This window comes from Microcaecilia unicolor, chromosome 3, assembly GCF_901765095.1.
Source record: "Microcaecilia unicolor chromosome 3, aMicUni1.1, whole genome shotgun sequence".
In the NCBI taxonomy this organism is placed as follows: domain Eukaryota; kingdom Metazoa; phylum Chordata; class Amphibia; order Gymnophiona; family Siphonopidae; genus Microcaecilia; species Microcaecilia unicolor.
In genome coordinates, this window is record NC_044033.1 from 214,074,253 (window position 1) to 214,098,929 (window position 24,677).

Genomic DNA, 24,677 nt, shown 5'->3' on the forward strand with positions numbered 1-24,677 from the left:
GTCACCCTATCAATTACATTGTTATTGGTGTACAAAAATGGCGGCTGCATTGGGGAGCATTAAAACCTCCTTGGGTGGAGTGGGTGGAGACTGACTTCAAGCTTGTAACATCATGTCATTAAACCTCTTTGGTCTACTCCCAGCACCCACAGCAAGGAATGCCTTATTTTCAAGTGAACGCATATATGTATGTGAGACTGAGGGGGAGAGGAGGAGGAAGGGGTAGAGGACACTACAGGATCTGTGACAGAGAGAAGCAAAGGAGTGCAATAAGGCCAGCAAGCAGGGAGAACCTAATCGCCTCCATCCCTGACTTAATTTCCTTGTTGCAGAGGTCTTCGTCACAGCAGAAAGTGGAGGCAGAATAGGAGAGCGATCCCAAGGATGTAGTGTCATTTTGAAACAGGCTAAGTGAATCAGAAGACAAAAGGCAAGTTGGTTCCAAAAACAATGCAACTTTATTGCTAGCAATGAACAGCATTGAGTTGTCTCAGGATACTGTGTGTCATAAATCATCTGACACTTACATTTATACTTCCCTGTTGGGCCTGCGCACTAGGCCCCTTATACATCACAGTGGACATGCGCAGTGAACATTTGTAGTTCTTACAGTATACACTTGTAGTTCACAGTACACACACGTCATAATACTGAAATGATACTGGCAAGGAAAACGAAACTTAGCATCTTCTTCTACACACACAATGCTCTCCTTTCTAGCACAGGAGATAAGATTCGTTAGGCTCAGAGATGCAGGGTGGGGGTGTCTACACCCTCCAAGGTCATCTATTCATATGACGCCTACGTGCAAGCTGGTCTTGTGTAAGCCTTGCCACTACTGTTACAAGCTGTATATCTAATGGCCCTACATTCTGTCTTACATTAGTAAACAGCAAACTGGGTAAGGCACAATACAATGTCCAGTACATTCATAAAGTATGCTCAAAAAGGCAAAAGCAGAGGTAGTATGCATAAGTATAAGTCCATCAGTAGGCACAAAACGTGAGGTTGTTCTGTTGGTCAGTAGTATCCGGCGTTCCACTCCTACAATTCCCCCCTTTTGATACTAGAACATTCATTCGGATGGAGAGTATCATCCCCAGAAGCCTGAAAGGGAAAAGAGAGACAAGAAGCATTAGCAAGGAGGCAAGAAGGAGCCCTAGGCCCTTGCGCAGCCGCTGGTTACTTCGCCGGGGTTGAGACGGAGGGTCCCTAGTGGAATCCCCCCCCCTTTGTAGCCAGTCTTGTGCTGGCACAAGGGCATTGGCCCATGAATTGACTCAGGAGGACAAAAGGCCGCGTCAGCCACAAGATTCTGCTTCATCAGATTGGGGGATGGGGAAATACATCTGGAGAGACATGAGTTGGGCGGCAGCCCGGCGGTCAGCGATACTTTCCATGGTGGAGCGGAGACACCTGAAAACAAAGGGGAGAGACAAAGGAATTAATAGGCAGGACAACAAAAACAGGCCACCCATAACGAGGAGGCCCTTGAGGCTCCCAGAGGTTGGCAGCCAGTTGGTGAGGGAGGAGGTCCAATCCCAAGCGCTGTTCCAGGTTTGGACGGGGACGTGAGCCAACTTAACCATCCGGTCAGTTATCTCTCTGATGACGTGGCTCTGGTCATCAATCTGTAGGCAGCAATTGCTGAGGTTAAATTTGCCGCACACTCCCCCCTCCTGGGCCAAGAGGTAGTCAAGAGCTAGGCGGTTCTGGTAAACTGCGGTAATGAGCTTAGTGTTCTGGCGGGCCAGGATGTTGAGGGCAAAGGCCGAATCGTTGGTGAGGATTTCGAGCATGGCCTGCAGGCGGATAATGCGATTCAGCATGTAGATAGGAGTACGATACCCATATGTGCCATCTTCAGCCCATGTGGCCGGTCCATAGTAATGAATGATACGTTCTGGCGGCCACTCGTTGTCCTTCCAGTCTCCTATCTGGACTTTGGGTTTGGTGTCTCGAGGGGACCGTTTACGTCTGCCAATGTTACCAGGCCCCTTTTCCATATAGAGGGGGATACCTAACGTCTCGCCGACGCGCAGGGGCAGAAGGAAGAAACTAGGGCGAACGGTGCCCAAGAGACAAGTACCGTACCAGCGGGCGGGGAGCTGTTCATAGGCCCTGCGGCCGCAAATGTAGTAGTAGCCCTCCGGAGCTACCCATTTAAGAGAGGCGTTTCCCCCGTATGTCCAGGTTGTATTCAGTGTGGGTTCAGTCCAAATGGGCACCGGAACGGGCAAGTTGTCCGTTTGCCACCACGTGGTACGACTTCCATTAAACTGGAGGACTCCCGTGCAAGTGGAATCTCCCACTGGAACGGAATAACGCTTTGAGGGAGCCCTGCTAGCGCACAGGGTCCCTATGATGTTGGTCCGCAGGGCCCATTCATAAGGTCTCGGACGTCGGGGAAAGGTAATGTTGGTAGTGTTAAGGGCGTCCCACATATACTGGCGAATCTCCTTCGCTTCCCAGGGCCATTGCTCACCCATATCGGTGCCCCCACAGACGAAACAATTGGCAATTCCAAGGGAGAGGACAATATTTTCGGCGAGGTTGAGGAACATGTTCCGAGCCTCGGGAGAAATGGGGAACTTAGTCGCTGCCTCCTCAGCGCGAGCAATTTCATCGAACACGTCTTGGTACCCGACAACCGTGGTCTGATAGTGTGTGGGTGTCTTTTGCTCAAGGCTCTGGCTGATGGTGATGAAGGTTATAGGGTCCGTTCCGGCCCCGTCGATGCCAAATCCCCAAGTTTGTCTCCAGGGGCTCTCCGGTCCCCTCAGCGGCCATTCAAGGAGCACGGTGTTATCGGATCCCCTGCGAATTTCACCTAGGCCGGGACATCCAGGGTAACCGCCTCCGGTGTAGGCACACACTCGTTCCCATCCCGAGGTCCGGGTGTCTGCAGCACAAGGTAACCAAGACCAAGGAGACCCATATCTTCCGTCTAAAGTGAGGGGGCAAACATACTTGTGATCATTTGCGTAGGCCTTGTGCGAAGCTAGACTTCCGCACTTGTGGGACCAGGGGTGTCTGTCGATAGCAACACAAACGTCAAAGGTAAGGGTGGCCACAGTCTGAGTACCACCTGCAATAATGCGGGTAGAATTCACGTAATACAGGATACCATCTCCCTGGACTCCCATAGAACCGACGTATTGGGGGAGGCCCACACTGAGGGTGACATTGTAGTATCGTGGCTTGACTGGACTGTGACAGATAGTGAGATTGCTCTGGAGACACCTGTGAAACTGCTGGAGTCCAGTCGGGGTTGTAATGGCACAAGCCGGAAGGGGCCGGCAATCGCCTTCCGGGGGCTGCGACTGATGGATGAGGGTGGTGATCAGGTGATATCCCCCCTCTATGCGATGGCGCACTAAGCACAAACACTCAGTGCAGTTCTGACTCAGGGTGAGAGGCTGGTTTGGGGATGGACAGAGGAGGAGTAAGAAGAGTGAAAGCAGCATCATAGGTATGGGGGAAGGTATCCCAATCTCTGCAGTAGGAAGATTATGAGACTCAGAATGAAGGCTGCGATAAACAGGGAGCCAAAGACGCAGTGGGTCCAATAGCTGAGCTTCTGTTGCTGGGTAGGCATGGATCTGGTTCACGTCTTCTTTAGGGTCAGCCGTAGTGGAGCGTCAGGATGTTGATGGGCAGTCCAAAGTTTAGGAGTGCCACCGGTAGGTGCAGCGGGTTTCAGTCTGGTCCAATGTATCCACACAGGGCTTCCTGCAATTTTAACAGCGGTTGGGGTAGTTAGGAGAACAAGGGAGGGCCCTTTCCACTTGGGCTTTAGACAGTCAGATTCATCCCACTCCTTTACCCAGACTTCCTCCCCTACCCTGAACTGATGTGTAGGACTAGTGAGAACTAGGGGACCTACACTCTCAGTATACTGCTGGATGTCTTGCACTACCTCGCGTAAGGCCTTCATCTGTTTCACTAAGGAACTCTCGCCCTGTATCTGCAAGGAGTCGGGAAAAGAGGGTAGTGGTGGTGGCCTGGCGTACATCATCTCGTAAGGAGTAAGGCCGGTAGCCTTGGGGGTGCACCTAAGGTGCAGCAAGGCCAGTGGAAGTAGGTCGGGCCATTTGGCTTTAGCTTCTTGACATAGCTTAGCGAGCTGGTTCTTCAGGGATCGGTTAGCTCTCTCCACTATTCCACTACTCTGGGGTCTCCAAGCACAATGTAACTTCCAATCGAGGCCCAGCCTCGTACTGAGCTGTTGGGTTACTTCGCTGGCAAATGCAGGCCCGTTGTCGGAGTTTATCTGCTTGGGGAGACCGTATCTGGGTAGGATATGATGAATCAGTAAGGAGGTGACTTCTTTAGCCATTTCCGTTCTGGTGGGCTGGGCTTCAATCCATCCGGTGTAGGTACACACGGCGACAAGGATGGCTTTGTAGCCCCGCGCTGGAGGCATATGTGTGAAGTCAATCTGGCAGACATGGAACGGACTAGTGCCGCGGAGGACATGTCCTGGCGTAGGACCAGGTCCCGTCCTGGGGTTGTTCCGAGCATAAGTTGCGCATTGACTGGAAGCGTTTTTAGTCCACAGGGACATCTTGTTGATGTAGTAGGTCTTCTCGAGCAGGCGCCCCAAGGCGTCCCTGCCCAGGTGGGTGCGGCTGTGGGCCTCTTTAGCCACCGTCCAGGCCAGGGCTTCGGGTATCCATATCCGCCCATCCTGTAATACCCACCAGCCATTGCGTGATTCCAGACCCTCTTGCCGGGCCCACTCAGTTTCTTGGGGGGTATAAACGGGGGTCTCTGTGGGGAGGTGAACGAAGAGTACGGGGTCAGAGGAATGAGAGACGTAAGGGAGTTGACTAGCCCTTTTTGCGGCATCATCCGCTCGTTGGTTTCCCCTGGCGATAGGGTCCATCCGGCCGGTATGGGCCCTGCAATGCATCACGGCTACCTTCTTTGGCTTCCATACTGACTCGAGTAGTTGGCAAATCTCAGTGGCGTTTGCGAGGCCCTTTCCTTCAGCAGTTAGGTATCCTCTCTCTTTGTATAAGGCCCCGTGCACCTGGTGAGTGAGGAAGGCGTATTTGGAGTCGGTATAGATGTTAACAACTTTTCCTTCAGCCCACAGGAGGGCTCTGGTGAGGGCAATCAGTTCCGCTTTCTGGGCTGATGTTCCGGGCGGCAGAGCCATAGCCTCGATGACATGGTCTTCAGACACAACAGCATAGCCAGCTCTTCGAGTTCCCTCTATCACTTGGCTGCTTCCGTCGGTGAACAAGATGATACCCCCTTGCCAGGGCTGATCCTTTAGATCAGGTCTGCTAGAATACACAGTAGCCATTACCTCTTCACAGTCATGGAGTGGCGGTTCAGGGGCCTGGAGGAGAGTCACGGGATTGAGGTTAGTTGTGTCCAGGATCCGTACCTCCGGATTTTCGCATAGGAGGGCCTGGTATTTAACCAATCGGGAGTTGGTCATCCACTTGGGTCCATGGCTTTCGAGCAGGCCACGGATGGTGTGGGGGGTAGTTACAAAGAGTGTTTGGCCAAACGTGAGTTTATTGGCCTCGTGTATCAATAGACAGGCCGCCGCAATGCTTCGGAGACACCCCGGCCATCCTCGTGCCACGTTGTCTATGCCCTTTGAGAGATATGCGACCGGGCATTGCCAGGTGCCGACCAATTGGGTAAGGACTCCAAGTGCCAATCCCTTCTTTTCGTCGATGAACAAGTGGAACGGCTTGGTCACATCCGGCAATCCGAGCGCTGGTGGGGCCACAAGGGCCTCCTTGAGGTCCTGAAGGGCTTTCAGTTCGTGTTTCCCCCACTGGAGGTTTTGGCCCTCGAGTTCAGGTCCTTTCAGTTTGGCGTACAAGTCTTGGGTTAGAACAGCGAAGTTAATGATCCAGATTCGACAGTATCCAGCTGCTCCTAGTAATGCCCGCAATTCCTTCTTATTTGCAGGAGTGGGTTGATTGCGAATGGCTTGAGTTCGGGGGGTACCGAGCCTTCGGGTTCCTTCTCGGAGGCGAAACCCCAGGTACTCGACTTCGATCTCACATATTTGGGCCTTTTTCCGGCTAGCTGGGTACCCCTGAGCTTCCAGAGTTTTCAAGAGGTAAAGGGTAGCTTCTGCACAGTCCGTGTACGTTTCACGGGCCACCAATAGGTCGTCCACGTATTGAACGACCGGCCCGCACTCGTCCTGGTACATCTTCAAGTCCTGGGCAAGTTGATCACCAAAGAGGGTGGGCGAGTTCTTGAATCCCTGGGGAAGCCGGGTCCATGTGAATTGCTGCTTAATCCCAGTCTGTAGATCCTCCCACGTGAAAGCAAACAGCTTCTGGCTGTCGACAGCAAGAGGGATGGAGAAGAAGGCGTCCTTCAGATCAATGACACTATACCACTTGGTCTGGGCTGGCACTTGGGCTAGAATGGAGTAGGGGTTCGGTACAAGGGCAACTATGTCGGCTACCTGGTTATTGACTTTCCTCAGGTCCTGGACAGGTCTGTATTCTGATGTCCCTGGCTTCTTAACGGGCAACAGTGGGGTGTTCCAAGCAGATCTGATCGGTTTGAGGACCCCTTGTCGGAGGAGTTTCTGTAGGTGAGTTTACATACTATGCCGGGCTGCATAAGGGATGTGGTATTGTCCTTGGTTGACGACTTGAGCATTTGGCTTAAGTTCAATCCAGATGGGAATAGCGTTAACGGCCAGTCCGCCGGGGTTCACTTCTGCCCATACGTTAGGCACCTCATCCATTAGGGCTCGCCTCTGTTGAGCAAAAGGGGTATCCTGGCCGTAACGGCAGTCGTCGGGGCCTGCAATTGGGGGGGCGTGTAGTCTCCATTCTTCCCTCACAGGGCAGACAAGCGTCACTGGTCGGTCTTCAAAGTGAGCTTCCACTTCACCCGTAGTCTTGAACTTCAAGGTGGCCTGGAGCTTGCAAAGTAGGTCTCGGCCAATCAAGGGGACTGGGCATCCGGGGATATGTATGAACTGATGAGACACCATCGTCCCTCCGATCTGGACTTGGCGTTCCTTGAGGAGGGGAGCTGTGAGTGACTTCCCGGAGGCCCCCACAATCGGTATGGTTTCTTTCGTGGCCGGGGCTATGGCAGTGGTGATAACAGATCGCTGGGCCCCAGTGTCTAGTAAGGCCTTCATTAATTGCGTCCCCACCCGGATCTCCACCAGAGGGTCAGTGGGGACTCTGCCCTCCCGGTCCCTTCATGCAGTATGGTCCCGGGTGGCGTCAAGGGCCATCTGCCATTCCTGTTGTTCATCACGTCCTCGGCCTCGGCCTCGGCCTCTTCTGGGACCTCTTGGGCGGTCGTCGTTCTCCACCTCTCTCGTCTGGTCTCGTGGCTTCTCCGGGCAGTCAGCCCACCAGTGCCCTTCTTCTCGACAGTTTGCGCACTGGTTACGTCCTATGGGGGACCGTGTTCCTCTTCCCCTTCGGCCCCTGCCTCTGCCCCGTGGTCTAGACCCCAGGCGTTCTTCCAGTACCAGGTCCCGTGGCCAACACATCTGCCTTCTCCCGCATCCGCCTGGTCGACTCCTTCCGGGCTTCCGTCTTCTCCTCTTGGTCGCGGTATCCGAATACGCGATCAGCTATAGCTTTCAGTTGGCTGATACTCATCCCTTCAAACCCCTCCGTTCTCTGTAGCTTTCTTCGTATATCCGGGGCTGACTGACTGACAAAACTCATAACCACTGTTGGGAGGTTCTTGGGATCTTCGGGGTTTATCGGACTATGCCTTCTAAATGCCTCCATAAGCCGTTCAAGAAAGTCCCCTGGGCTTTCGTCCTTCAGTTGGACTACGCTGTGGATTTTTCCCATATTGGTAACCTTCTGTTTCCCCTTTTTAAGGGCTGCCAGGTACGCCTGCTGATACCGGCGGATAACGGTTTGATCCTCGGCGGTTCGATAATCCCACGCAGGGGCAGCGGTGGGCGCCTCCGCTTCTATGAGGTTCTGTATGTTGGCATGGCCTGGGTTCGCATCCCGGACAGCTTGTTCCATATTCTGTTGTAAGAGGCGGCGTTCTTCAGTGGTTAGAATGTGGGCGCTCAATTGCCTAAGGTCACCCCATGTCGGATTATAACTATATATGATGCCTTCCACCAATTCTACCAGCTGTTCAGGTTTCTGGTCGTACGAGGGCCCATGCAATTTCCAGTTGTACAAGTCGGCACTGGAGAAGGGAACGTGGCTGTAGACGGTCGACTCAATGGGCTGGCCCCCTTCTTCTGCCGGGTTAGGGGTAAAGGTGGTAGATAGTCGGACTGGGTATAGGTTAGTAATCCCCGCCCTGCGGCTGGAAGGGAGGGTATTTTGCGGACTCGATTGGGGAAACCGAGTGATTTTCTTCACAACCCTTTTGCTCTTCCGTGAGGTTGCGGGGCCAGTTGACTCAGGTGAGCCTGGTCGGGAAGTCTCTCCGGCATCCGATTCTGACTCGGAAGCCTCGGCGTTATCCGGGCCCTCTGCCAGGCCCGCGAAGTCGGGGTATATGGGGGCGTATGGAGGTGGCGCAATATCGTCTTCGTACGCCTCCGTCATAGCAAGTATCGGGGCCTTCAGAGGCACCTTTTCGGGCAAACCCTGAACTTTCCCTCGGGTTTCCTTCGGGGGTTTCATTCTAGGAAGTGTGTTGGTAGTACGGGGCGTGGTCTCTGTCCTAGCAATAGTAGCACGGGGCGTGGTCTCTGTGGCTTCAATGCTAGGGGCTGTCGGCCTTATGGGGGCGGTCCCTGCAGCCTTCTGAACGGCAGCGGTTGCCGGGGTTTGGAGAGTGAAGGCATGGGTCTGCAGGGCTTTAAGTTTAGTTTTCCGGCCCTTTCTCTGGCTCACCACCATAAGGGCAGCTTTTTCTACTTTACGTTGGGCCCAGTCCGGCGGGTTCCGGACTACATTCAACCACGCTTCTATATACGGTATGTCCTCAGGACAGCCTGGGTTCCCCTCAACTATAACGATGTCCATAACCGCTGCCACCTTCTCATACTCAAATGACCCATCCGGAGGCCATTCCGCAATCCCCAACCCTGGCCACATAAATTGACATCGCTGTATCATCCCGGCCCTACTACATTTATCTCGGTCGAACATTTCGCTAAAGTGTTCCGTCATTAAGTCTAGAGGTGTGGAACCACCCCCGCCCATCCTAACCTGAGTGCCAAAGGAGAGACCACAGACAAAGGGGGAAAGGGATGGTGGAGGAGTAAGGGGTCTCTTTCCACCGGACACAGAAGGGTCAACACTCGGCCTGACCGGAACACGGTCGCCCGGTCCGGAAATGCAAGCCCACTCACACACTTTCATACGCCACAAGAAACCCTCCCGTTCGGTTTCTTCGCCCAAGCCTAGTGAGTTTCGGGACCTAGTCCGTATTAGTCACTGGCTAAAAGAGGGTGATCACGCCTCTTCTTCGGTCCTTACTGGGCCGGTCACTACGCTGAGTATACTCGCCTGTCCGTCGTCGTCGTTGCAGGCTGCGCCGTCGGTGCGCTTCTCTCCGGAGTCAGAAAAGGTGCCTTGCCGGAACCACACAACCCCTTTCCAGTCAGGCGGAATTGATCGGCCCTCCTCCGGGAGATGGACGCTGAAATCAGCGGTGGCCACTCACCACCTTCTCGGGAGGGGATCGATGACCCGACCTGACCGCAATGGGGGAGGGGAAAGAATATAATCCGATTTCCCTTTTGTAAACACTCCTGGCTGGCTCGCCAATGAAACAGGCTAAGTGAATCAGAAGACAAAAGGCAAGTTGGTTCCAAAAACAATGCAACTTTATTGCTAGCAATGAACAGCACTGAGTTGTCTCAGGATACTGTGTGTCATAAATCATCTGACACTTACATTTATACTTCCCTGTTGGGCATGCGCACTAGGCCCCTTATACATCACAGTGGACATGCGCAGTGAACATTTGTAGTTCTTACAGTATACACTTGTAGTTCACAGTACACACACGTCATAATACTGAAATGATACTGGACTTATACTTATGCATACTACCTCTGCTTTTGCCTTTTTGGGCATACTTTATGAATGTACTGGACATTGTATTGTGCCTTACCCAGTTTGCTGTTTACTAATGTAAGACAGAATGCAGGGCCATTAGATATACAGCTTGTAACAGTAGTGGCAAGGCTTACACAAGACCAGCTTGCATGTAGGCGTCATATGAATAGATGACCTTGGAGGGTGTAGACACCCCCACCCTGCATCTCTGAGCCTAACGAATCTTATCTCCTGTGCTAGAAAGGAGAGCATTGTGTGTGTAGAAGAAGATGCTAAGTTTCGTTTTCCTTGCCAGTATCATTTCAGTATTATGACGTGTGTGTACTGTGAACTACAAGTGTATACTGTAAGAACTACAAATGTTCACTGCGCATGTCCACTGTGATGTATAAGGGGCCTAGTGCGCAGGCCCAACAGGGAAGTATAAATGTAAGTGTCAGATGATTTATGACACACAGAGGCATATTTTCAAAGCACTTAGCCTCCCAAAGTTCCATAGAAACCTATGGAACTTAGCCTCCCAAAGTGCTTTGAAAATATGGCGAACAGTATCCTGAGACAACTCAGTGCTGTTCATTGCTAGCAATAAAGTTGCATTGTTTTTGGAACCAACTTGCCTTTTGTCTTCTGATTCACTTAGCCTGTTTCAATTTAATCCGCACTTGCTACGGTCCACACAGTTCCTTTTAGTGGTGACACTAGTTGAGCCTGACGGAAGAAGAATTTTAAACAGTTGGTCTCCTGGTGGTGTTACAGATTTTTTTTTTAAAGTCCTACTGCAATGGCTTCAGAAGCTCAGTGTTTCTCTTTTTTTAAACAAAATAGCTAACTAAGGGATCCTTTTACTAAGCCGCATAAGCGTCTACACTCACCCAACGCGTGCCAAAATGGAATTACCACATGGCTACTGCATGGCCCTTGCGGTAATTTCATTTTTGGCGCACGTCCGCTATGTGCACCAAGTGACATTTGGCGCGCATAGGTCATTACCTCCCGGTTACCGCGTGAGACTTTGCCGCTAGGTCAATGGCTGGCGGTAAGGTCTCAGACCCAAAATGGACACACGGCAATTTTTTTATTTTGCTGCACGTCCATTTTCGTCAAAAATTTTTAAAAGGCATTTTTTTTTTGCAGGTGCGCTGAAAAATGATTCTGCGTGTGCCCAAAACATGCGTCTACACTACCGCAGGTCATTTTTCAGAGCACCTTAGTAAAAGGACCCCTAAAGAACTACATCGTGCATTACACCAATGGTCTCTAACTGTTCTCATACCTCACACTAACATTATTGGCTTTTGTCTCACCTAGAATGTAAACAGCACTGAACCCTGGAAAGGGGATATTAGCGGTATACAAGAATTGATTTGATTTGATCCAGTTCTCTTAGCTATGGGAGACCTAAGTGGTCAAGAGAACAAATCAGAAATATCTTAGAAGCTGTACAGATAAAACACAGAATGGAGGAAGGCTGGGTGTAATGGCTCTTAATGAGATCTAGAAGGAAGAGGGGAAGGCAACACAGCAAGGAAGGAGAGGTTATGATACTCACCGACTTTCCCTGTAATGGTGGCACAGACCTCACCAGGGTTACAGGTAATTGTGGTCTCGAGACACGGCATCCCCTGAAAGGTGCCTTCACAATGTACGCACCTCCTCTGCTGTCCTTCTCCTGCAAGAGGCAGAAACACAGTGGAGGATCAGGACAGGATGCTCAAAGAAATTCTAAAATATTCCTTGGTCCTGCCCTCTGTAATGGAGTTAAAAGCCGGGAGTCACCGAGTCAATCCTGCCAGGTCAGAGGCTCCTTCCTATGACTACAGGCAGCAAACTGACAGGGGGCCAACAAGAGGGGCATAATCGAAAGGGGCGCCCAAGTTTTCCTGAGGATGTCCTCGCAGGACGTCCCGGCGAAGGGGCGGGGAAACCTGTATTATCGAAACTAGATGGGTGTCCATCTTTCGTTTCGATAATTTTTTTTGTATTTGTTGCATTTGTATCTCACATTTTTCCACCTCTTTGCAGGCTCAATGTGGCTTACAATACATCATGAATTGTGGAAATATATAAGAAAATATACATTTAATATAACAGAAGGATTTTGGGTAACATGATAATGATAAAACATGATAGTAGTTTAACAAACACATATTGTAAGGCAGTTCTGGATATATGTATACCCTTCTCCACCACCGCCAACTCCAGGCTCCGCCCTTTCTGCCTCGCCTCTCCCTATGCTTGGAATAAACTCCCTGAGCCCATATGCCAAGCCCCCTCCCTACCCATCTTCAAATCCCTACTCAAAACCCACCTCTTCAATGTCGCATTCGGCACCTAACCATTATACCTCTATACAAGTAATCTAGACTGCCCCAACTTGACATTTCGTCCTTTAGATTGTAAGCTCCTTTGAGCAGGGACTATCCTTATTTGTAAAACTGTACAGCGCTGCGTAACCCGAGTAGCGCTTTAGAAATGTTAAGTAGTAGTAGTAATTCATATTTGTTGATCTTTGTTGTATGCCTTGTTAAAGAGATGGGTCTTCAGTAGTTTGCGGAAGTTAGTTAGATCATGGATCGTTCTTAAGTTGCGCGATAGCGCATTCCAGAATTGTGTGCTCAGGTAGGAAAAGGTTGAAGCATGTGTTAGTTTGTATTTTAGACCTTTACAGTTGGGGAAGTGAAGATTGAGGAATGTGTGGGATGATTTTTTAGCATTCCTGGGTGGTAAGTCTATCAGGTCTGACATGTAGGCTGGAGTGTCTCCATGAATGATTTTGTGAACTAGGGTGCATATTTTGAATGTGATACGTTCTTTAAGTGGGAGCCAGTGTAGCTTTTCTCGCAGGGGTTTAGCACTTTCATATTTTGTTTTACCGAATATGAGTCTTGCTGCTGTGTTCTGAGCTGTCTGAAGTTTTTTAATTATTTGCTCTTTGCAGCCAGCGTAGAGTGCATTGCAGTAATCTAGATGACTGAGTACCAATGATTGTACCAGGTTGCGGAAGACGGTCCTTGGGAAGAAAGATCTTACTCTTTTTAATTTCCACATTGATTGGAACATCTTCTTGGTTGTGTTTTTCGCATGACTCTCCAGTGTTAGGTGTCGATCAGTGGTTACTCCAAGAATTTTTAGGGTGTCCCAAATTGGAAGATTCAGTTTTGATGTGTTAATGGTGGTGAATTTGTTCATGTTATGTTGCGAGGTGAGTTAGGCATTGGGTTTTTTCTGCATTGAGTTTCAGCTGGAATGCGTCCGCCCATGTGAGCATGATATGTAGGCTTTGGTTGATGTCATTGGAAATTTCCTTTAAATCTTGTTTAAATGGGATGTAGATTGTTACGTCGTCTGCATATATGTATGGGTTAAGGTTTTGGTTTGATAGTAGTTTCGCCAAGGGTATCATCATTAAATTGAATAAGGTCGGCGATAGGAGGGATCCCTGTGGAACTCCGCATTCAGGTATCCATGTAGCTGATGTAGTCAAATTGGATGTCACTTGGTATGATCGTGTGGTTAGGAACCCCTTGAACCAATTGAGAACGTTGCCTCCAACTCCGAAGTACTCAAGGATATGTAGTAGTATTCCATGATCAACCATGTTGAAGGCGCTAGACATATCAAATTGTAGTAGTAGTATGTTCTTGCCAGTTGCAATCATTTGTTTAAATTTATTCATGAGAGTGACTAGTACCGTTTCTGTGCTGTGGTTAGACTGGAATCCTGACTGGTAGTCGTGTAGTATTGAGAATTTGTTTAAATAGTTTGTGAGTTGTTTGGTTACCATTCCTTCCGTTAGTTTGGTTATTAAGGGAATGGATGCTACTGGCCTGTAGTTGGTTAATTCATTGGCACTCTTCTTTGCGTCTTTGGGTACAGGGGTGAGTAGAATGTTTCCTTTCTCCTTCGGGAAGAGTCCAATTTGTAACATAATATGGTCGGGGACGCCCAAATCGTGAAATTTAGGTCGACCTTAGTGATTGTCGTCCCAGATTTTCGGCGATATTGGAAACCGAGGACACCCATCTCAGAAACGACCAAATCCAAGCCCTTTGGTCATGGGAGGAGCCAGAATTCGTAGTGCACTGGTCCCCCGACATACCAGGACACCAACCGGGCACCCTACGGGGCACTGCAGTGGACTTCAGAAATTGCTCCCAGGTGTATAGCTCCCTTACCTTGTGTGCTGAGCCCCCCAAAACCTACTCCCCACAACTGTACACCACTACCATAGCCCTTAGGGGTGAAGGGGCCACTATCAGGATTGTGAGTTCTTGTACCAAGTGGAGCATAGATGGATGCGATGATACGTCTCCGGCCTCTGCTTGGCGGCCGAGCAACCCCGAGGTTCATCTGCGGTGACCGCCATTCCCTGGGGGTTGAGCCCCCAGGTGCAGACGGCCGACAGGACTTAAGTGGAAGGCCAATGAGAGGGGCGATGAGGAGACCCACTGGAGGAGAGCAGAAAGAAGTGGTCCAGGTGCAGGCAATGTCCAACAGACCGGCAACAGGCAGACAGGTAATTTAGGTACAAGCCAGGTCTTCAGGCAGGCAGCAGACGAGAGAGTAACTCAGGTACAAGCAAGGTCTTCAGAAAGGCAGCAGACAAGAGAGTAATCCAGGTACAGGCAAGGTCTTCAGGCAGGCAGCAGACGAGAGACAAGCAAAACACAGTGGTCAACTAGAAATCGAAGCAATGCAGCAGAGGAAGAGCTTCCCAGAAATAGTGCTGGCATCTGATGTCAGCAGGGACCAGCTGGAGAGGAGAGCATGAGCCCGCCAGCGGGGGAAGGCCAATCCCTGCGGAGCAAAGAGGCGGGGCCACGGCCCGAGCAGTCCACGAGACAGGGCTCTGGAGACCTACAGCATGGGTGGAAACGGCGGACAGCGCCAGAGAGGGAGTGTCGGGCCAACTACGGAGGTGAGGAACGTCGACCCAGCACAATGCCGCCGAAGGAGTGTCGGCCCCGCTACAGAGGTGAGGGATGTGACAGGCACCTACTTGTGGGTATAGTGGGTTTCTGGTGGGTTTTGAAGGGCTCACATTTGCCACCACAAGTGTAACAGGTGGGGGGGTGGGCGGGCCTGGGTCCGCCTGCCTGAAGTGCACTACACCCACTAAAACTGCTCCAGGGACCTGCATACTGCTGCGATGGGCCTGAGTATGACATTTGAGGCTGGCATAGAGGCTGAAAAAAATATTTTTTTACAGTTTTTTTTAGGTTGGGAGGGGGGTTAGTGACCACTGGGGTTGTAAGGGGAGGTCATCCCCGATTCCCTCCGGTGGTCATCTGGTCATTTAGGGCACATTTTTGTGGCTTGGTCATAAGAAAAAAAGGACCAGGTAAAGTCGTCCAAGTGTTCGTCAGGGACGCCCTTCTTTTTTCCATTATCGGTCGAGGACGCCCATGTGTTAGGCACACCCCAGTCCTACCTTTGCTATGCCTCCGACACTCCCCCGTGAGCTTCGGTCGTCCCCGCGATGGAAAGCAGCCGAGGACGCCCAAAATCGGCTTTCAATTATACCGATTTGGGCGACCCTGGGAGACGGACGCCCATCTCCCGATTTGAGTTGAAAGATAGGCGCCCTTCTCTTTCGAAAATGAGCCCAATAGCCACATTACCCTTCCCTGTCACCAAAGGCCAAGTCAGGAACAGGTAAAAGTGTTTGATTTTGTGCAGCCAATCCATTCTGTGACCATGTTTTAGAGGAGCTGCTGAATATGGATGGAGGATAGGGACACTGAGAGGGCAGATGCTGAACATGGGGGGAGGATAGGGACAGGGACACACACGGGATACACTGGACAGGATACATAAGGAGCACAGAGGGAAGATGGATGGTGGACATTGAGAGAGAAGAAATGTCAAAAGGACAGGAGACCCTGGAAAAAGAGTTAAGAAAAAACAGAGAAAAGCAGAACAGGGACACTGAGACCAAAGCAATGCTCAGACAACAAAGGTAGAAAAATGTAATTTTTTTTCAGAATTTATTAATTGTAATATCTAAGCTTTGGGAAATGTGCATCTCTGATATCTTGCATTTCAATTTCTATTTGTATTACTGTGACAGATTATATATATATATATATATATATATATATATATATATATATATGTCTGTAATGTGTTTTGGAGCTCTGAAGGGTTTCCTCTTCTCCCCCTCCCTCTCCATCTCCACTACCTTGGGAGAGATGATGTTACATGGTGCCCTATCTTAATTTGTTCTTCCGAGGCCCATTCACTCCTAGTTTTGCCACTTCATAGCAGCCTTTGGATAAGGTTGTAGTGAACGACCCCAAAGATTTTTGCAAAATAAACAGAGAAATCTTGAAAACAGGAATTTTCAGCCCAGTCAGATATGAGGAGAAAGAGTAGGAGGTTGACCACAGAAACCAAAGACTGGAACAGTGTACTTGGAAAAAAGGTTTATTCTCCTCATGTCTTTGTGGTTTCTCGTGGGACGTTCGAATTCTCTGTTCTGGCGGATTCTCCTGTTTTCATCCCAGTCTTCAGGACACACCAAGCCAGTCTGGGTTTCAGGATATCCATAATGGATATCCTGTACTGGAAGGCCCCGTGCCAACACAGAGCATCTTTGACTTGGCGCTGGAGGAGGTAGGCTACCAGCGGCTGCATGGGGAAGGGAAGGGGAAGATGATGGGGTTTGCGTTAAAAGACGCATGAGAAGACCTGAATACATATACCCTACAGGTTTCTTGGTCAGTTCCCAACTGGACAGTTCCCACCCACCAATTCCCACCTAGGACAATTCCCACCCATAACCCAAAAAATACAAAACGCACAAGGCAAGTAATTTCCCTCCCTTTTCTCTCCCAGATCGTCTGGGGGGGGGGGCAATGCCCCCCCAAACCCCCCAAACTAGGTTTGAACTTAATTCAGTCCCTCAAAATGACGCACTGATTATGATTTATAACAAATTAGTACGCTACCTATGAAAAGTTATTTTGTTATTATATGTCTTCTGTGTACATCCGTCTGCTGCTCTAACTTCCTTGTTCTAGATGCCATTAAAAAAAAAAAAAAAGCACTGCCAGGACTTACGGGACCCCATACAAGAAAGAAGCTACGGTTGGTTAAAAAAATAAATAAATAAAAGGCTAGGGAGGGTGGGAAGCGTCTCCCTTAAGTGTGAATTGTTCCAGGGGGAATTGGGACTTGATATACTGCCTTTCTGAGGTTTTTGCAACTACATTCAAAGCGGTTTACATATATTCAGGTACTTATTTTGTACTAGGGGCAATGGAGGGTTAAGTGACTTGCCCAGAGTCACAAGGAGCTGCAGTGGGAATTAAACTCAGTTCCCCGGGATCAAAATTCACTGCACTAACCACTAAGCTACTCCTCCACTAGCAACATTCTATGTAGAAGCCTGCCCTTGCAGATCAGCAATGCGGCCGCGCAGGCTTCTGTTTCTGTGAGGACAGACTCACAGAAACAGAAGCCTGTGCTGCTGCGTTGCTGATCTGCAAGGGCAGGCTTCTACATGGAATGTTGCTAGTGGAATAGCAACATTCCATGTAGAATCTCAAACAGTAGCAACAGAATCTCAAATAGTAGCAACATTCCATCTAAAATCTCCAATAGTAGCAACATTCCATGTAGAATCTCAAATAGGGAAAGGGAAATGGGACTTGATATACCGCCTTTCTGAGGTTTTTGCATCTACATTCAAAGCGGTTTACATATATCCAGGTACTTATTTTGTACCAGGGGCAATGGAGGGTTAAGTGACTTGCCCAGAGTCACAAGGAGCTGCAGTGGGAATTGAACTTAGTTCCCCAGGATCAAAGTCCACTGCACTAACCACTAGGCTACTCCTCCACTCCACAATTGGTGGGTGGGAGCTTGTCTGATACCCCCAAAATGAAAGAAGAGACAGGGGAGATATGATACAGACATTTAAATACTTGAAAGGTATTAATATAGAAACAAATCTTTTCTAGAGAAAAGGAAATGGTAAAACTAGAAGACATGAGTTGGGGTTGCAGGGTGGTAGACTTAGGAGTAATGTCAGGAAATTCTTTTTCACAGTGGGTGATCAAAGCCTGGGATGCCCTCCGGAGAGAGGTGATAGATACAAAAATGGTGATGGAATTCAAAACGGTGTGAGATGAACACAGAGGATCTTTAATTAGAAAATGGATGGTATTTAAAAAAAAAACCCTTAAATGGCTACATGTGTTTGGATGCTTAGATGGTGACTCCGGCTGTGATGAAATAGGGCTGGTGCCGGGCAGACTTGTATGGTCTGTGTCCTGCAAATGACAAGATGGCTAGGCTGGAGTGGGCTTCCACAGCATATTCAGTAGTTGGAATGTAAGGAAAGAAAGAACATGATCATGTATTTTAAACTAGTAAAAGAAGCCCATTTCAGAGCAAATGAAACGGGCGCTAGCAAGGTTTTCGTCGCCAACATCCCCCTCCGTCCCTGGGCAACCCCTTCGTTGTTCTGGCATTGCTCCGCCCCCAACGTCATGACGTTTGATGCGAGGGCGGGGACCGGAGCAATTTCCCCCCCCCCCCCCCGCCTCCCTCCCTGCCAACCCCTTCGTTGTTCTGCCATTGCTCCGTCCTCGAGGGCGGGGCCCAGAGTGATTTGGTGGCTTCACCACCACGAACCTTCGAACCTTTTTGAAGGAAGTCAGAGCTTGGCTTCACTGACGTCAGTGTCCTCAGAACGTTGAGGGTGAGTTTTATTATAGTAGATCATTTTCATTGCTGATTTAATCATCAATTGATAATGAGTGTGAATGTTGGGCAGACTGGATGGACCGTTCACATACTATGTTATATTATTATGTTACCATTGGGCTCATTTTCAAAACAGAAAAACGTCTAAAAAGTGTCATAAAGCAGCATGTGGACATTTTTCACACAAAAACATCCAAATCCATATTTTCAAAACCTATTTTTAGATGTTTTTCTATGAAGTCCGTCAGAAGTGTGTCTAAATCTCAAGGGGGGTGTGTCACTGGCGTGTTCAGGCCGGGACTTGGGCGTTCCTAAGACTTAGATGTTTTTCAGCCATAATGGAACAAAACAAAAACGCCCAGGACTAAAACTTAGACGTTTTGAGCTAGACCTGTTTTTATAACGAATAAGGCACAAAAAGGTGCCCTGAATACCCAGATGACCACTGGATGACCTCCCCTTATTCCCACAGTGGTCACTAACCCACTTCCACCACCCAAAAATGTGATGAAAAACATTACTTGCCAGCCTTAGATGTTATACTCAGGTCCATTAGAACAGCATGCAGGTCCCTGGAGTAGTCTAGTGGTGGGTGCAGTGCACTGCAGACAGGTGGACCCAGGCTCCTACCTCCCCCTACTTGTAGACAAAACTATGAGCCCTCCAAAACTCACGAGAAACCCACTGTACCCACATATAGGTGCCCACTTCATACAACATAAGGGGGTAACGGTGAGATGTGTACTTGGGAACTCTTATGTTGTCCAATGCAGCACCCCCTAGGGTGCCCCACTGCTCTGCTGGGATGTCTGTGTGGCCAGTCTACTAAGGGGGGGTCTTTCACTAAGGCACGCTGGCTTTTTTAGTGCACGTTAAAAATAGGCGTGTGTTAAACACTAAAGACGCCGTGGCGTCTTTAACTTTTAGCGCGCGCCTATTTTTACCGCGTGCTAAAAACACCAGCGTGTCTAAGTAAAAGACCCCCCTAAGAATGCTGCCCCCCCATATGTCCCAATGGCTTCTTCCTTTTGTGTTTTCTTCCTTTGGACTTTTTTTTCCCCCCGAAAATGGTCACAAAAGAAAAATGCACTGAGCACAAAACATCTATGAAATGACCATGTTCGAAACCAAAAGACTGACGTTTTTCTGGATCAAAGATTGCTACGGGGTTCTTTTACTAAGGTGCGCTGAAAATGGGCTGCGGTAGGCACGTGTTGTGGACACGCGCAGAGTTTTTCAGCGCACCTGTAAAAAAGGCCTTTACTACTACTACTACTATTTAGCATTTCTATAGCACTACAAGGCGTACGCAGCGCTGCACAAACATAGAAGAAAGACAGTCCCTGCTCAAAGAGCTTACAATCTAATAGACAAAAAATAAATAAAGTAAGCAAATCAAATCAATTAATGCGAACGGGAAGGAAGAGAGGAGGGTAGGTGGAGGCGAGTGGTTACAAGTGGTTACGAGTCAAAAGCAATGTTAAAGAGGTGGGCTTTCAGTCTAGATTTAAAGGTGGCCAAGGATGGGGCAAGACGTAGGGGCTCAGGAAGTTTATTCCAGGCGTAGGGTGCAGCGAGACAGAAGGCGCGAAGTCTGGAGTTGGCAGTAGTGGAGAAGGGAACAGATAAGAAGGATTTATCCATGGAGCGGAGTGCACGGGAAGGGGTGTAGGGAAGGATGAGTGTGGAGAGATATTGGGGAGCAGCAGAGTGAGTACATTTATAGGTTAGTAGAAGAAGTTTGAACAGGATGCGAAAACGGATAGGGAGCCAGTGAAGGGTCTTGAGGAGAGGGGTAGTATGAGTAAAGCGACCCTGGCGGAAGACAAGACGGGCAGCAGAGTTTTGAACCGACTGGAGAGGGGAGAGGTGACTAAGTGGGAGGCCAGCAAGAAGCAGATTGCAGTAGTCTAAACGAGAGGTGACAAGGGTGTGGATGAGGGTTTTGGTAGAGTGCTCGGAAAGAATGGGGTGGATTTGACGGATGTTGTAAAGAAAGAAACGACAAGTCTTGGCAATCTGCTGGATATGAGCAGAGAAGGAGAGAGAAGAGTCAAAGATGACCCCAAGGTTTCGAGCTGAGGAGACAGGGAGAATGAGAGAGCCATCAACAGAAATAGAAAACGGGGGGAGCAGGGAGGTGGGTTTGGGGGGGAAAATGAGAAGCTCGGTTTTGGTCATATTTAATTTCAGGTGGCGTTGAGACATCCAGACAGCAATGTCAGACAAGCACGCTGAAACTTTGGTTTGGATGCAAGGTGAGATATCAGGGGTAGAAAGGTAGATTTGGGAGTCATCAGCATAGAGATGGTAGGAAAAGCCATGGGATGAGATTAATGAACCAAGGGAAGAGGTGTAGATAGAAAAGAGGAGGGGACCAAGAACAGAACCCTGAGGTACGCCGACAGGCAGAGGGATAGAAGTAGAGGAGGATCCACCAGAGTGAACACTAAAGGTGCGGAGGGTGAGGTAGGAAGAGAACCAGGAAAGGACAGAGCCCTGGAATCCAAGTGAGGACAGGGTATCGAGGAGTATGCTGTGATCAACAGTGTCAAAAGCAGCAGAAAGATCAAGAAGAATGAGGATGGAATATTGACCTCTGGATTTAGCCAGTAATAGGTCATTGGAGACTTTAGTAAGCGCAGTTTCGGTTGAGTGGAGAGGGTGAAAACCAGATTGTAGTGGGTCAAGAATAGCATGTGAGGAGAGAAAATCAAGGCAGCGGCGGTGAACAGCACGCTCAAGTAATTTGGAGAGAAAAGGAAGGAGGGAGATGGGTCGGTAATTAGAGGGACAAGTAGGGTCGAGTGAAGGCTTCTTAAGGAGAGGTGTGACCACAGCATGTTTAAAGGCAGCAGGGACAGTCGCAGTGGAAAGTGAGAGGTTGAGAATGTGACAGATAAAAGGAATAAGAGCAGGTGAGATGGCATTAAGAAGGTGGGTGGGAATGGGATCAGAGGAACAGGTGGTACATTTTGAGGAAGAAATGAGAAGTGTAGTTTCCTCAATAGTAACTTCAGGAAAGGAGGAAAGGGAATGAGGGGAAGGAGAGAGAGGGGAATGGACTAGTGGAGGGAGAGGTGGTGAGGTAGAGAAAGCAAGGTTTATCTTTTGAACCTTGTTGTGAAAGGCCTTTAAAAAAATTGTGTCAAAAATGGACAACAGAAAAAGACCTGCACGGTCCATCCAGTCTGCCCAACAAGATAAACTCATATGGCTACTTTATATGTATACCTGACCTTGATTTGTATCTACCATTTTCAGGGCACAGACCGTAGAAGTCTGCCCAGTACTAGCCCTGCCTCCCAACCACCAGCCCCGCCTCCCACCACGGGCTCTGCCTCCCAAACTCTGCTAAGCTTCTGAGGATCCATTCCTTCTGAACAGGATTCCTTTATGTTTATCCCATGCATTTTTGAACTCCGTTACCTTTTTCATCTCCACCACCTCCCGCGGGAGGGCATTCCAAGTATCCACCACTCTCTCCGTGAAAAAATACTTCCTGACATTTTTCTTTAGTCTGCCCCCCTTCAACCTCATTTCATGTCCTCTACTTCTACCGCCTTCCCATCTCTGGAGCAGGCTCGTTTGCGGATTAATACCTTTCAAATATTTGAACGTCTGTATCATATCACCCCTGTTTCTCCTTTCCTCCAGGGTATACATGTTCAGGTCAGCAAGTCTCTCCTCATATGTCTTGTAACGCAAATCCCATACCATTTTTGTAGCTTTTCTTTGCACTGCTTCAATTCTTTTTACATCCTTAGCAAGATACGGCCTCCAAAACTGAACACAATACTCCAGGTGGGGCCTCACCAACGACTTGTACAGGGTAGGGTTTCCATATGGCTCCAGAAAAAGGAGGACGGATTGAGCCAGCCGAGTTTTACTTCCATTGCTTTCAATGGAAGTAATTGAGCCAGCTGGGTTTTACTTCCATTGCTTTCAATGGAAAGCAATGGAAGTAAAGCCCGGCTGGCTCAATCCGTCCTCCTTTTTCTGGAGCCATATGGTAACCCTAGTACAGGGGCATCAACACCTCCTATGCATGTCAAGTCGGAGTTACTGCCCGATTTTCACCACACGCCAGAAAAGAAAATATATTTTCTGGCATGCAGAGCAGACATGCATCAAAAATGAATTTGCCATATGGTAGCTGGGTGGTAACTCCAAATTGATGCACGTTGGGTGCACGTAGGCACCTACACGGCTTAGTAAAAGGGCTCCCAAGTTTGCCATTGATTTTTGGCAAAACGTCCAAAATTAGATTTAGACATATCGACCGTTCCCTTTCACACATGTCTCCTACTTCTCGAGTCATTGTTAAGAACAAATGATCTCCCTATTTTAAATTGGTATGTGGAGCGCGGCAGGGATTCCCATGGTCACCTCTGCTTTTTAATTTGGCTTTGGATCCAGTCCTGTTGCACTAAGACAAAATGACTTTATTCATGAAATAAGTCTAAAACCTTATTATGCTCCAGTCGTACCATAAAAAACAAACAAAAGAAAGGAAGAACAGGCCTTTGCACATAAAAACAGCAAAGGTGGCACAAAAGTCCAGCAAACATTGGGGTCCTTTCACTAAGCCACATAAGCGTGTACGCACGCCCAACACACGCCAAAATTATTTTCTGGCACGTCTCAATGAAATTACCGCCTGGCGCACACGGTAGCCAGGCAGTAACTCAGAATTGGCTAACGCAGCTTATTAAAAGGACCCCTTAGGCCATTTTTACTGCATGGACAAAATGGCTGAATATCTGAGTTTTTCTATTAATGGCCATGCTCTAATCTCCCTCTTTGCATGTGAACTCCCTACAGCTACCCATTATATAGGCAGTAAGGGCTCACATCAATGTTTCTTCTCAGGGCCGGTCCAAGGCAAGATGCTTCCTGAGGCGGAGCTTGCATGCTGCCCCCCCTCCCCTCCACCGGGCATTTTACCTGGTCACGGTGACTTTCCAAACCCAGCAGTGGCAGCGATTCCCATACGCTGCCGCTGCCACTGTCGGCACCCGCCTGTTCCCTTTACTGCGGCTGCCTGAGCGAAACAGGAAGTTACTTCAGATGGCCGCAGTAAAGGGAAGAAGTGGGTGCCGCTGGCGGCAAGGCAGTGTATGGGAATTGCTGCCGCTACCGGGTTTGGAAAGGCACTGTGACCAGATAAAACGCCACAAAACCGCCACCCGAGATGCTGCCCCTAAAGAGTGCTGCCTCAGGCCGCCGTCTCAGGTGGGCTAATGGTCGAACCGCCCCTGTTACCTCTAAGGAGTGACCTGGTGTATGTAAATGTTTTTTTCGTGTGAGCAACAGGTGTTTTAAAAAAACAACCATTTTTACGCCAGTATTAGCAACGTATTTCTGTATGCAGCAAAATCTGTGAGCGACACTCCTAAAATGTATGAGCAATCGCTCATGCGCTCTGCTTAAAGGGAACATCGGCTCATATTCTAACCACGCGCTAATCGGTTAGTGTGTAGTGATGTAGCTGCACTAAGGGGCCCTTTTATTAAGACACGGTAGGGCTAACACGCTTTTTCCCACAGCAGCTCAATGGGTGGCGGTAAGGACTCAAGCAGTAAATAGCCACGTGATACTTTTAAGTAGTATACCATGCCATGTTTTGTATTATTAGTTGAATATTTTTACTGCTGTAGCTGCCTATTGCTCATGTTTGATCTATTCTTACTGTACACCGCCTTGAGTGAATTCCTTCAAAAAGGCAGTAAATAAATCCTAAAAAATAAATAATAAAATAAATAAATGACTCAAGCTGTCATATTCCAAGAGGGAGATTTGACACAGTTCTGTGTTTTTGATAAACCCATCCTGATGCATTATGGGACTGATTTCAATGGCTAGAATCAGAGACTACAAATCTCACACTGCTTTGGGATATGAGTTCTAAATTAAGTCTGGTTAAAATGTCTCCCTCCTGGAACTAGGTAACCAGGCTGG

At 48.9% G+C, this 24,677-nt stretch overlaps 1 protein-coding gene and 1 long non-coding RNA gene across 3 annotated transcripts in view; both read right to left on the reverse strand.

Moving 5' to 3' along the window:
- Positions 1–24,677, reverse strand: part of SPACA4 (sperm acrosome associated 4) — a 101,188-nt gene that overhangs the window by 47,689 nt on the left and 28,822 nt on the right. The gene's annotated exons all lie outside the window — the stretch shown is intronic.
- On the reverse strand, positions 9,403–20,839 carry LOC115466285. Its single transcript, XR_003941524.1, has 3 exons — positions 20,829–20,839; positions 17,014–17,016; positions 9,403–9,493 (listed from the first exon to the last, which is right to left on the reverse strand). It is a non-coding gene; the product is annotated as an uncharacterized LOC115466285 (long non-coding RNA).